Raw genomic sequence first — 8,727 nt, 5'->3', positions numbered from 1 at the left:
GTTTTAATTTTTAATTTTCTTATGTTATTTATTGTTCTTAATGTTTTTATTTATTTATTTTTATTTTATTATTTATTTATTTATTTATATATTTTTATTTTTATTTAGTATAGTCCTTGGGGTTACAGATCTTGTACAGCACTTTGGTCAACGTCGTTGTTTTAAATGTGCTTTATAAATAAACTTGACTTGACTTGACTTGACTTGACTTGCTAACCAAATTTGCTTGACTTAGTTGATAACTTAGCACTCTAACTTGTAATCCAAATATGGTCACTTCCAGCTCTGAATCTACCTTTTGTTAATATTTAAAATTTCGGGCATGGTCTGTTTGATTGACAGGTGTAGTAACACAGAATGCTGTACCAGCTAGCAGCTAGCAGCTTAGGCTTTACCTATGTTAACTAGAGTCACTAAACTGGGCTTATCTACTGTGTTTGTGCCGTCAATACCTTTTGTTGTTGTTGTTGTAATAATCTGACTAATAACGAGACTTCCTGGGGTTAAGAACATCCAAGTTGGGGCTTCAGTTTTAGTGAGTGAAATTGTAGTATTTTATTGGTCTATTTCAAAGGTATAGGTAGAGAAGCATGAAGGCCATGCAGGTCAGCCCTGCGAGTGAGAGGTCTGGCCATGTTGAGGAGGGAAACGAGTCTTTCTATATAATGAACCACAGTCACCAAGATCCAGAAACTGTGTCAGGAGCTCAGGGCCCTTAAATGACCGCATAAGGCAGCAGGTTAAGTCAAATGGCAACCACTTGCTGAGCTATGCAGCATCTTAAGAAGGAATCTCTTGTTTCTGCGGAGAGCAGAAGGGCACCTAAGGAGGTGGAAGGAAAGAGTGTGCAACTGCCAGCAGTTGGGTTTGTTATGAGAGAATCTAGCTGGAGGTCCAGGAAGTTGTGAAAGGTGCTAACCTCCACTCCAGTGCCCAGTGGAGTTCCATATACAGTGTATAAATGTTGTCCGCAAATCCTTCAACACTTTTGGAAAGCCCTGAGAGTGATTTGGTGCTGAGGGTAGTTGGGAACCAATAGTAGTGCACTGAGGGTGTATGGCTCCCCAAGGAAGAAAACTCAGAGAACATCAGCCAGTTCAGGACCATTTTGCTATTAAGCATCAAAGGCAAGTTATTCTTCAGCATTCTGCCAAGACGTCTGATTGATTTTCTTCTACGGAACAACTATATTGACATCGTTGTTCAGAAAGCGGGAATCCCTGGAGTGCTGGGTTGTATACAGCACAGGAGTTGTGACACAGCTCATTAGAGAAGCTCGTGAAGGGAAAGGCCTGACTGTGTTGTGGCTGGACTTTGCAAATGCATACAGCACCATCCCTCACAGCCTTGTCAAGCTAACCCGAAAATGACATCAGGTTCCAAGCAAAATCATGAACCTTTTCCTTAATTACTATAGTAACTTCAGGCTGAGAGTCTCATCCAGGTCAAGTAAATCAGACTGGCACAAGCTTGAGAAAGACACAATCACAGACTGCACCATCTCAGTCATACTGTTTTCTCTTTCCATCGCTTTCCGTTCCGTTTCTCACTGGCTGGAGCAACCAATCCATCCATCACTGAGCAACCAGTTGAAATCCTGGGGAAGGTATTTAACTGCAGTCTTAAAGATCTGGCCCAATGAAGAGCTTCAGACCTGGCTATGTGACAGATCATTTTAATAAACTCAAGGAACATACACACAAACTCTTTTTAACTTGCGCAAGGAGGAGAGATCCGTTCCTTAAGCTCAGCTCTTGGACTGAGCGGAAGTGATCTGTCCCGAGGAATGGCTTCCTTATTGCGGACTTTCACAGTAAAATCACGTGGGTTACACAGAATTCAGTTTACAACATGTAATAAACAACATTCTCGGCTCCTTCCTTAACATATATGGTAATAAGTGTACCGTGGAATGTACATACGTAACATGACATACATGAGATACGTATCTTATGTGTGTTCTGTAGGCTTGAAACAGCCTGCAGGTAACTACACCTTCCTCTTTAAGAAATGTCACCATGTGTTTCCATTTCAAACATAAAAAAACAACAGTATAATGTGTACATAAAACCACTTATGAAAGCATACAAACAGAAGATATGATAATTCATAATAAACAGAATGGAATTTATACTATAATTCCAACACTATGAAAAGTGGATAGGTTGGACTTGCCGGGGAGGTTTAAAGCCTGGATCTACCAGCACTGCATTGAGGCCCTAGAGATAACGAGCAGCAGTTTTTTTTTAACGAAGATGGCTTGGCCTACCCTGTAGCATCTTCAGCACAGCTTTGTACAGTACAAGTAACATCTTCAAATCAAATCTCCAATCAACATCTTCAATCAAAGGATCCAAAGGTGAAGTGGAGTCTGGAAACAGCTTTGGAAGTGGCTGTGGCAAGGCTGAGGCATATGGATCTATAGAACAAGGGCACACAGGAATTGGGCTCCTTCCTGGAACTAGTATTTATAATGCTACAGGTTGACAGCGGAAACATCTGCTGCAGGAGGTGCAGGCAGGTGTGGAGGATTCACCATCCCCACCATTCTGCGATCCAGCAGGGTGGTGGGGATGGTGAAACAAGGAGCAGGGACTAAATGAGAAAATGTGATGCAGCGGACGATCACGTAGTCTGACATCAGGTTTTTAGTCCAGGCTGTTTATGATGTTTTACCTAGTCCTGCAAACCTTCACATCTGGACAAAAGTGAAACTCCTGGTTGCCCCCTCTGTTCAGGAAGGGGAACCCTAGAACATCTCTTCACCAGCTGCCAAAATGCCCTTGGAGATGTCACTGGCATCAAGGAAGTTGCTGAGAGCATTGCCAGTCCCATCAACACCAACAAGAGCCACCAAAAGCCAAAGACAATCAAATTCCTCAGAGCTGGAGAGAAGCCCCATGGATCACCTAGGGCAGGGGTATTCAAATAAAGGTCCAGAGGTCCAGTCAGACAAAATTTCATGAAGCCAAGTTTTTGTTAGTTTTCAGAGCATTAGTTTTTTATATTTGCTTTCATGCTTAGTTTAAGTTTAGTTGTTGTCAGTTTTAGTTTTTCATACTTTGTCAGGTGCAAGAGTGACTATTGTGTAATAATAACTCGACAGAAGATACCGCTTAAAAAATTACATTCAACAACCCACTGTTCACAAAATAGCGTTACGTGTTTAATGTGTGTAATATTAAGGAAACACATGAACATCAACAAGGAGAAACATAAAGAAAAACATGAACTCCAAAAGTGAATAAACTCCTAACAGTGCAGTACACGTGGTGTAAAACATCAGAACACAGCAAATGTTGGACAAAAACAAACTGAACTCTTTGAAGGAATCAAAGCTCAAATCCAGCTGCATCCTGATGTTCTCACCACATGAAGCTGCTTCTGTTTTGGAGCTGCTCGGAGAGCTAGCTTTGCGGCCTCTGTACACAACCTACTTAAGTGGCCAACCATTTACTCTTGTGTAGCTGGACTGTGTGTGTTAATTACCTTGGGGTCGCGTGCTAGTGTTTTATATGCGGTGCCGGCTGGGACTTTTTTGGTCCTCGCTCTTTGTGCTCAGTTTTTTGGCTGCAAACATATTTTTCCATGTTTGTCCACTTTCGTCATTTCCTCACATCCATTCCGATAATTCCAGCAGTCTCCCTCCAGGAATTTGCTGACATTTGTGAGTCCTTATGTTGATGCTTTGATTATTATTCCTGATTGTTATTCTCTCACTGATGAATTCAAACACTGCAGCAAAAAGTAGCCAGAAACGACTGAACAGACTGAACAGTTTAATCACAACCTTGTGGGCTGTGTGGACCCGACATGTAGTTCGATTTCTCCGGAGGCGCACGTCAGGTTACGTTGAAGGATCAGTGCGGTTTCTTGGCAGACCGCTGCCATTACTTTGCGGACCGATGCGGTGAGCACGCACACGCACGTACACAGTTGCCCGATGGCGCTCCCAGCTTAAACTGTTAGAGCGAAAAAAAATGATTTCATATGAATCCACAAGGGTTTTTAAATAAAATTAGAAAAAAAAATGTTTTATCTACAATTTCTCTTAGTTTTAGTTAGTTTTGGAAACTCACAATACTGTTTTTTTGCTTTTAATTATAGATTTTATTTACTACAATTAATGAAAATGTTTTTATCAGTTTCAGTTTTCATTATTTAGTTCGTTTTCGTTAACTATAATAACCCTGTTTGTTACAAAGTTTACCAGCTGGCATGATCCAGCTTGGTGGTATCACGTGGTATAGCCAAACTCGCATGCAATTGGTCAGTGGGTTTCCTCGGATGCTTCACTACTACCGTAAGGACTGTAAAAGCTGCGCCGGTAAACTAGAAAGCGCTCAATAAGATTTTAATTAAGTGGTTATTTCTGTTTTGGTATTAGGTTCGGGTCCGCTTGACACATCATTTCGGTCCAAATCCGGACCGTGGTCCGCCTATTGGTGATGGCTGACCTAGGCCAAGATCGGGCCTTCTTACTACCACAGCTGACTGGAAACTTACTGTAAAGTGGACCCTGGCAAGCAGCTTAAGTTTTCAAATAGGATATCACCAACACAGCTCTGACGAGATATGATCATTGTCTCAGATTCCACCAAGCAACTGATGATTCTGGAGCAGACAGTGCCCTGGGAAGAGCACATAGAAGAGAAGAATGAGAGGAAGCACACTAAGTACCAGGAGTTGGTGGAAGAGTGCAGGGGGCAAGGCTAGCATACTTGCTGTGAGCCTTTAGAGGTGGGCAGCAGAGGATTTGCATTATGATCACTGCAGACGCCATGGCTGAATGCTGCTGGGAAGCAGGCTGGAGCCTGATAAATTCCAGTTGGGTCACCTGGGCGAGGGTGTCTGATTTTTCAAAAGACCTGAAACACCCTGTGAACCCAGGTCAAATCACTGCTGATGTGTCCCAGCATCTGTACGATGTATTGTTCATAACAAAAAGCAAGTCTCCATAACATAACTCAGTTTTTCATTGTTAGAGTAAATCTCCAGGAAATTAATGTCCTCTGAAGTCACGGATGTGTCTGGTGTGTGTGTGTGTGTGTGTGTGTGTGTGTGTGTGTGCGTTTCTCTGTGTGTGTGCATCTATATGAATATTTGTTCATCACCTCATCTGCTTTTCTTGACAGCTATGGATCATATTTCCCATGGTGTACACAAAGCCTCAGTACCACTCAGACAAACAAACAAACAAACTTAATCCCAGTCATAAGCATCTCTACACTGTGTTTCCTTGTGTAAAATTGTCTTGTGTAAAACTGTCTGAGGGAGGAATTTGCAGGTAAATGAAGGGAGAAACAGCAGGGGGAACGAGGGAAGGAAAAGGCGGGGTGTGGCCGAGAGTCAGCAGCATGAAAAATGAGGGGTAAAAAGCGGATGAAAAGTGCATCTTCTTACGTCTCCTTTTCAGGTGGCAACAAAAGCCCATTTATTTGGGCCCACATTTCCACTGGCAAAGTGTTGGAGTGTACTGTTAGCGGAGTGCATTATAAATACAGCCAGGCTTGCCGCTGCCCCCCCTCCTCCTCTCCCCAGAAGGCCCAGGCTCCTGCGGAGCTCCAAACACTAGGTAATTATCCAGCACCACACCGCCTGCTGCTTCACTACCTGTGTGTCCAGCACCACTAGAGAGAAGGATGGATGGAAGGAGTGGGGGAGAGAGACAGGGAGGGACAGATAGAAATGGAGAGGGATCAAGGCAGAGGGACAGAAAACCATGTGTGTCTGTGTGAATATAGAAGGTAAAGCTGAGGAGTTAAGAAATATGTGGAAATGTTTGATGCTTCTTTTTAAATTATCAAACCAAATATGTGAGTCAACAAATGTACAGTACAGTGGGGAAAATGCAATGAACAGAAACAGTGTATTAGCAATTATACTGCCTACTCATGAACTGTTTCAAACATCAGTACAGAACTCATTGACCATTCTTTCATCCCGTGGAATGTTGGAAACATTCAGAGAGTTTTCTGCATGCTAACATGATTGCATCTCATAATTTCTGCAGGTTTGTGAGCTGCACATTCACTGACAATATCTCTTATGATCACATCACAGAGGTGTTTTACTTGGTTCACATCTCATGTATTAATGATGTGTATGCACAAGCTGTGTGAATGCCTTTTCTTGCACATAGACTGGTATTTGTAAAGAAAGAACTTATGATGTAAATGTGCAGATCACATGTGTGAATCATGTGTACATGTTATGATTATTATTATTTTTAGAAAAAGATAAGCCTGATATTGTGAAGTGGAGGTTTAAAAAAACCTAGAGAATATATATTTTTATTGTCATATACAGTTCCCTTTAACAACACAAAAGAAATCTATATTAATAAGTACAATTTTTATAGCAAATAAGTAACTTTTTAGTATTCAAAAGGCTCTCTTTTCTGATTCATACTGGTGCTATAAATACCTATGGCCATGTGTAATTATGTGCTTTCTTTTTTTGAATTCTGGAGTTTTTTTGCTTCTCATTTGTACTCCTACCAAAGGGGAATTTAGTCACCTTTGTGCTACACTTATGTCACACTCTTAACTCTGGAATTCTTAACAAAATAAAAAGTAGACCTACTGAAGGAAAAAGTAACAGACACCACCATATAAAGCAATTTTCCTTTCCTCTTCCACAAATAATCGTTTTCTCATTTTAATGCTGGATATAGCCATTAGAATAAAATGTAGCCATGGAGGAATTCACATAGCTAGTAACAATACTCAATGGCACAGTGGCAAGTGTTCTGTATGCCAGATGAGGCCCAAAAAGTCAAGAGCTGGGCTTGATGAGGGCCCTCATGAATTGGACCTGAGACTGAGCTGAGGTGGTCACACTCACCCAGGATAAGCAATATTAATTAAGGCACATAGAAAACTGCAGGTGTAGACTTTATTTGGGCCAACCATTCCAAGAGATCAGTATTTTCCAAAGAAACCGTTTCCACACCACCACCCTAGAAAATTCACACATGGCAAGATGGGTCCATAGATTATTAATACCGAAACTAAATTCTGACCCTGCAGCTTCAGCAGAAATGGAAGCCATCAACTGTCCAGTTTTGGTGAGCCCGAGCCCTTTGCAACCTCAGATCTTTGCTCCTGACTGACAGGAGTGGTCCTGTGCTGCTTTCTGACATGTGCATTCCGAGCTCCTCTACTGTTAGCTGCCACTGTGAAGAGTGATATTTCTACTGCTCCCTTTCTGTGAATTCCAAAACGTCAGCCAGGTGTTTCTGCCCGTGCATACCATATCAGATCCTCATTAAAACAAAGTCTAACTTCTCACCTACTTATATGCATATCACTTTTATTGCATAATAGACATTGTCTTTTAAATATTTTTTTAAACTCGAAAGACCTTAGTAGGCCTTGCATACAGTGCTGTGAAAATTATTTGATCCTTTCCTGATTTCTTGTATTATTTTCTTATAAAATACAACCTGAGCCTATACAAAATGCAGTTTTTTAAATTATGATTTTATTTATTAGGGGGGTGGGGGTTGGGCTATCCAAACCCACCTAGTCCTATGTGAAAAAGTAATTTAATGTAAAGTAATTCAAATCATGACTCAATTTGGAAAGCTGAGTTCTATTTCATTACCTACACCCAGGCCTGATTAGTCAGACCTGCTGAATCAAGAAATTACTTAAACAGAACTTGTCTGACAAAGTGAAGTAGGTTAAAAGATCTCAAAATCAACACATCATGTCATAATCGACAGGAACTCAAGAACAGATGACAAAAAAGTCATTGACATCTATCAATCTGGAAAGGGTTACAAAGCATTTTTCCAAGTCTTTGGAACCACAGTGAGAGCCATTATCCATGAATGAAGAAAACATGGAACAGTAGTCGACCTTCCCATCAATCGGTTTGTACCCGGGAACTCAATGATCCAAAACACACTAGCAAGTTCACCCTTGGCAGCAAGAACTGCAGTTATTAGGTCTAGGGGGCAAATACTTTTTCACACTGGGCCAGGTCGGCTTGGATAACTTTTTCCCTTAATAAATAAAATAATCATTTAAAAACTACATTTTGTATTTACTCTGGTTATCTTTGTCTAATATAAAAATTTGTTTGATGATCTGAAACATGTAAATGTGACAAATAAGAAATCAGGAGAGGATCAAATACTTTTTCACAGCATTGTAAACTGTGTAAGTACAATTTCTGTGGGATTGTATCTAAAATGATTTCACCAAGTAGTTAAACATTTGAATCTTCAACAAAGTGCAATTTATGTGTGCATCAGTATTTTGATACACCATTAGCTGCTGTACAAAGCAGGATTTAAAGTTAATGAAATCCATTTTAACACATCATACTGTAGCAGACTAAACACAGGTGTAATCGATAAAATCAGTAGTGACCTCTTCTGTTCAGTATGTCACAACCATTGTATCAAGGACGTAACAGGGTGGTATTTATTGACATTAATTACACCTGTGGTTATCATGCAACGATGTGTCAAAATGGATGAAAATGTTACACAGATGTATGCTTTTGGACCTAAATTGGAAATCATTTGGTTCTTTTCTACCAGTATTTGTCATTTGCTGAATGAAAGGGCTCAGTTTTTTTTTTTTTTACCACCTTATGCTGTGCTGCTCTTAAACTAAAATCACACCATTAAACTGAATTGAAAGTGAGTGAGAGAGAGAGCAGGGTAAAAAAGCTCTCTGCCCTTGTGGCTCACCCTGTTAAAGTCTCTTTATT

At 40.6% G+C, this 8,727-nt stretch overlaps 1 pseudogene; it reads left to right on the top strand.

Annotated features, from left to right (window-relative positions):
- The first annotated feature begins 590 nt into the window (after positions 1-590).
- LOC115793620 (uncharacterized) lies at positions 591-4,716 on the top strand (annotated as a pseudogene).
- Positions 4,717-8,727: the final 4,011 nt, after the last annotated feature.

The sequence above is a fragment of the Archocentrus centrarchus genome, chromosome 15 (assembly GCF_007364275.1).
Source record: "Archocentrus centrarchus isolate MPI-CPG fArcCen1 chromosome 15, fArcCen1, whole genome shotgun sequence".
Lineage (NCBI taxonomy): Eukaryota > Metazoa > Chordata > Actinopteri > Cichliformes > Cichlidae > Archocentrus > Archocentrus centrarchus.
Note: the sequence above shows the minus strand (reverse complement) of the source record. Positions and strands in the feature narration are given on the sequence as shown.